This window comes from Gossypium raimondii, chromosome 12, assembly GCF_025698545.1.
Source record: "Gossypium raimondii isolate GPD5lz chromosome 12, ASM2569854v1, whole genome shotgun sequence".
NCBI lineage: Eukaryota > Viridiplantae > Streptophyta > Magnoliopsida > Malvales > Malvaceae > Gossypium > Gossypium raimondii.
In genome coordinates this window covers 9,694,673-9,700,722 of record NC_068576.1, presented here as the reverse complement: position 1 = coordinate 9,700,722, position 6,050 = coordinate 9,694,673, and the positions used below count along the sequence as shown (strand labels likewise).

At 32.7% G+C, this 6,050-nt stretch overlaps 1 pseudogene; it reads left to right on the top strand.

The window, feature by feature from the left end:
• Positions 1–2,072: 2,072 nt before the first annotated feature.
• Positions 2,073–5,512, top strand: LOC105763191 (uncharacterized; annotated as a pseudogene).
• The last annotated feature ends 538 nt before the right edge of the window (positions 5,513–6,050 follow it).

Below are 6,050 nucleotides of genomic sequence, written 5' to 3'. Positions count from 1 at the left end.
GTCTACTCTTATCGTGGGGAAAGGGTTATCGACAGTTGGAAGTTGTGATAATGCATTATTAGTAGAGTTAATCTTAGCTGGTGGTGTTGCAGATAGTAACTTAGTGGAACTACGCCTTGTTCATCATTTGTTAAATTAAAACTGGAAGGCCCTTATTCCTCATATTTCGAGATCCCAAAATACTATTGTTGATCATATGGCCAAGTGTATGGCGACAATTTTCACAGAAATCCAATGGTTTGGAGAATCCCCGCAATCAGCTCAAAGCTTAGTTGAGGAGGATTATGTTACCGCTTTGAGAATCTAGTGTAATATTTGGTTTTTGCTTTAGGCTATCTTTATCTACCAAAATTTTTTATTATTATACTTCAAATAGGGCATATGTTACCCACAAAACACAACTGAACTTATTAAAATTCGAAATGCTAACTTAAACATGTTAATTAAACTTGGAAATATATTATATTTAAGCTATTAACTGAGTTTGTATCACGAGTCAATCGGACATTAAATTTTCTATATGTTAAGTTATACTATTATGAGAATGTTTTACTCTTTTTTTGTATAAAATTAATAAAAACTTATACAAAGTGAGATTTTAATCTAGGACATAAACAAATTTTAAACATTGAACTTCATGTTTTAGCCAGAGTTTTACTTTTTTTGTATAATTTTTAATAAATATATTTGTTATCTAACTATTTTTCAACCATTATAAGTGTGTCATAATCCAAGATTAGATAAATTATATCGTAGAACCTTCTCGCCCAACCAATAAATAAATTCTCATTTGCTAGCATAGTGATACACCCTCGAGGCTTTGCATCTCAATTCCATATATTGAATAATTCATTTTGTTTTGCCTAGGACTCTTAATTTGTAACGCAAATGTTGTTTTACATGCTTTTTATATGTCCAATTCTTGTTATCCATCATATTGATTCAAGCATATTGATCTATTTTTTATAATATTATTCTCATATAAATTTCATATTCAAGTATATGTATCTATAAAACACTACGTATTTTAACCGCATTACATTAATGTTTTAGCCCTTATTAACCGGGCGTGGACTAAAAGACGGATACGTGGATTATTCCATTATCAAAACAGGAGCTAATGATGCGTTTCCACAAACACCCAGTGTTCAAGAGAAACTATCGATACGTTCTCACGGACACCCAGTGCTCTAGAGAACTAGGGGTGTTCAAATTTCAATTAAAATTAGATTAACCGACCAAACCGGTTTAATTTGATTAATCGATCAATTAACTAATCTAATTCGGTTGGAGGTCGATTAATGATCTTTTGGAAGTTCAGTTATTGGTTAATTCGGTTCAAAAATTGAGTACTTAACCGAATTAACCAAACTTAATAATTAATAATACAAATTATATGTAATTTTAATTCGATTAATTCGGTCAAATGAACATTATCAATTTATTTATTTTATATATTTTATACTTGTTTTAACCAAAAAACAAAGAAAAAAATTTTGGTTAATTTGGTTAACCGATCAATTAATCGAAATATTTCGTTCGATTAAATTTTTGGTTCGTTAATAATTAAAGGATTAAAAAGTTCGGTTATTTCGATTAATATAGTTTATGAAAAATATTTTCTACAAAAATATAAGTAAATAAAATTACTTTTATTTTTAAATATTAAAAAAAATTCGGAACGCGAGAAAATATTCTTAGTAAGTATATAAATCCAGCCTCCAAACTCGTTGAAGTTGATAATAATTTAGTCAAACAAGTATTATGAGAAATATATATCTAGCCCCCTAACTTCTGCAAGAATCACAAATTAATCCTGCCGTCAACGTCGAAAGACGGAGGGACCAAGATGAATATTGAAAAACTTGTAATAATTTTATGCCATGAATATACTACATTGCATTATGGCCTTGTAAAAAATATATATGTACGAATAAATAAATAAACAAATAAAAAAATCAGCCAAGTTTTTTTTCATTCTAATTATTTCTGATTTTTACGAGATTTCACTTTTCAGAACTTCCCCTTTTCTTCTAACTGTTAAAAGCCGGCGAACAGAAACTACGGTAAGCTTTCCGTTTCTTCTCTGACATCGAACTGAGCCAAGGGTATATTCCCTTTTCTGTTGTTGTGATTTGATTTTATCATTTAATTAGAAACTTCTTATACTTTTTGTAATTTGATTTTACATTTGCAATTTCCTTTTGATTCAGTTCATGTGAAATTGTCTGAAGTTTGTGGTTGGATTTCAAATCCGTTCAGTTTTGCGGTTATACTTTCATTTTTGTTGATTTTTGGACTAAAACTGATGAAAATCACTAAATTGGTCAATTACATTAACAAATTGTTCCATGAAATATTCTAATCCTGTTAATTTTTTTATTTATAAATCAATGAAATGGAATGTGCAGTAGCAAAATTCCATATTTAAATATAGTGAAAGTATAAATTTGACTCTAATCCGAAGTACCAAATTCCACAATGATGAACAGTTTCAAATCAGTAAGCCTTGGCAAGCAATTTTTTGTATTAGACTTTATACTTGATGCATGGGATGGAATTTAAATATGGATTTGGGAAATGGAATAATGGGATTTCTTTTTTCAATGTTTAAATCTTCAATAATGGCATAATGGGATTAAAGATAGAGATGAGACAAAAATTATGCTGGGAAGTGACAAAATTGAGGGCTATATTAGTGTGGGTGTGCTTTTGTTTCAGAAATGAAGATTTTTTTTTTTTTTTGAAATTCTATTTCTAGTTTTATAATTTTGTTTGGCCATTTGAGTTTGACTTACTTTGATATATGAATCCAGCTTCTGGCCCTAACGCATTTTGATTTGATTGCATCATTGAACTGATAGTTTCTACATTCTAGTCTTCTGTTTTTTTTTTTTGTCTGCAGGACCTTCAAGTTTTGGCATCATTGACAGCAAATTCCAGTAATCTGTCTGAAGTCTGAACGTATTCAGTATGAAGTTCTTAGAATACACTCCGCTTGACCGGTAATTTTCAATTATCCGTCTGAGCATATTCTGTGTGAAGTTCTTAAGAGTATACTCTGCGTGACTGGTAATTGTCAATTATTAGAAAATGGAATGGTAACAAATTTTCCTCGCCCTTCTTAGATTCATGATCTTTGTCTGCCTTTTGATTTAAAGTCTGACTTAGTTTGTATCTTATTTTCTAGAATAAATGATTTCTTGAGTGAATTAAACCTCGGTGAGCGTACCATCAAAGGAAGACTTGAAGCATACTCTTGTAAGTTCAACTACATAAGTTGTCCCAAACATTTGGAGATGTTGGTTCAAACTCAATTTTTTCATGCTTCTAGGCAAACACACAGGAACAGATAAAAAACAGGAACAGATAAAAAACTCTCTCTCAGTTTGGAGAATGAGGTTTGAGAACATTCAACATATCATGTTTTTGGCTCCATTTTCTTTAGAATTTTATTATTTTTAGGATTGAGGGTTTCTGATGCTTGTTTCATATCAGATCCTTGACTATCTGGGGAAATCCTCAGATACTGATTCCTCCTCACCAGTTGAATTCCTGTTGAGTAGATCAAGGTTGTAAATATTATATTCAGTTTTAGGTAGTTTGATTTATGTTCGTTCATGACTTTTGACCAGATTTTTATTGTGCATTTCAGTCGGAAGACATTGATTTATCTGGTGCTTACCCTCTATCACATGTATCCTGATTATGACTTCAGGTATCTCTGTATATGTTTCATCAGCACATTTTCATTTCAAAGAGAGTTTAAAAGGAGGATTATGGGGTAATGCCACTGTCAGCTTATTTGGCGACTTGACAACCCACTATATAATCCTCTTTTTATTGCAATGGGAGTGTTGTCAAAAGGTTTTGACAGACAGTTCAGCATACTGTCGCTCTTGGAGGAGCTGAGAGTTCAATTCTCTCCATTTCCCAAATCTAATTCTTCTGGTTATATGGGTTTGATTGTGTCTGATTCAAGTCTTATTTGTTCTATTGAATGCTTTATACTGACATTCATGTGTGTCTTATATGGTTCTCTTATATTATGATATTGCATGTGCTGATGTGGTTCCAGTGCAGTTAAAGCACACCAGTTCTTAACAGAGGAAAGCTGGGATACCTTTAAACAGATTTTTGATACCAACATGCTTGAAGCGTCAAAGGTATTGGCATAAGTATTCATTTATTCTCTTGACATTGGATATCAAAAGATTATTGGGCACATTTGTGAGAGAAGGAATTTGCATTTCCTCTAATATTAACTTGCAGTTACTCTTGTTGCACTCTCCTATCTCCTGTTCTTGTGGTATTTATGCTGGTCATGAATATAACTTAAGTGATTTTAGTCTAGAATTTGCATGTTCATCAGTTTTTTTGGGAGTTAATCAGACTCATGAAACTTTGGGCAATGGTGTGTTGTGTTCATGTCATTCGGGGTGAAAGAGATGGATTTGGGGGAATATGCCGATGCTGTTGATGGTGGTTTGTAGTATGTGAGAAGAGCGATAACTAGTATTCATTCAATTGTGGTATGTTTTATCCTTAAATAAGTCACTGTGCCTGGCATTTAAGTTTCCTGCTTCACATCATTGACAGGAATGGATCGAGGCATATGGGGGCAGTTCACTCCTCGAAACGATTTATAAGGCTCTAGATGAGGTGAGTGTAAGTTTGAAATGACTAAATGCAAGTCTCAGCAGATGGTAATTTAAATACCTGGTTATGCAGGTTGTGAAACTCTCGGAGTGCGAAATTTATAGTTATAATCCAGACTCTGATGCAGATCCCTTTCTGGAGAAATGATCAATGTAAGTGTGTATTATATTAATACTTTAGTGAGTAGTCAGTGGGCCATAATTGTTCAGTAACTGTTGTGGAGTTATATTTTCAGATGGTCATTCAGTTTCTTCTTCTACAATAGGAAACTAAAGCGTGTAGTGAGTTTAAGCTTTTGCTGCTTAAGGTGGGTCTAATTGTGTTCTGTGATATTTATAGTTATGTACAAGCTTCCATGATTATCTTTAAGCCTCATTACCATATCTTGTCTCTCGCAGTAACTTGGTGGCTGATGGTTTTGCTGCTGACAACTTGTGTTACGAGGAAGATGGTGAAATATTTGATAACATGGATATATGATCACTTACCTACTGCTTGTACAATGTGTCAATACCTTTTGACATCAGTCTGCACTTAGTTATGTTCTGTAGCATATTTTCTACTTTGCTGTGTATATGTAGTTTATGTTACCCAGACTCAGATGCGTTCTACCTGAATATGTTGTCTTTTAAGTGTTCTCTTATGTTTGGAGGATTACGTCTCTCTATATCAATGGTAGAACAGGACCAATGTCGGGCGTGGTATTTTAAGAAAATAAAGAATCCCAAGCAACATAGCATGTAATGCTATGTAATGTGAGTCAAATTTGAGTTTAGGTAGGTGAAGATGTGGAAGACATTTCTTACATACTCCTCGCTCCTGTGTTAGATATGATAAATCTTTTTTTCCAAAATTTGGAACAGTAGCTGATTTTTTTTTAATTTTTATTTTATATATTGTTAATGTTTCATGTGCTAAACAAAAATCCATCAATAAGCTTCAAATAAAATTGTTGTTGACTTTTAGCAGGAGGACGAGGGTTAAGCGCATTTATTCTTCTATTTAAGGGTGAAAAGGAGTTATGAGTAATTTTAAATATTGTATATATATAAAAAAAAAAAGAGATAGTTTACCTCCTTGCCGGTATGTGCGGACAACATTGATACAGATATTCAAGGATACATCACATAAGCCACATGACACATTCGTCCATGATTTTGGAGATTACTTCATCAGGTGTTAGGACACAGTTCAGCAGCAGAGGAATCAACCAGCTGGAAACTACATGTATTATATATAAACAACATATTATGGTTCTGATATACACTCGTTAATATATTATCCCAAGCATTAAAAAAGCCCCAAACTTGCCAAATCGCTGCTTTACCTCAGGACCGTTGAGATTAATGTCCTTCAAGGACTCCATCACTCTATTGTTCCATTCAGTGCTT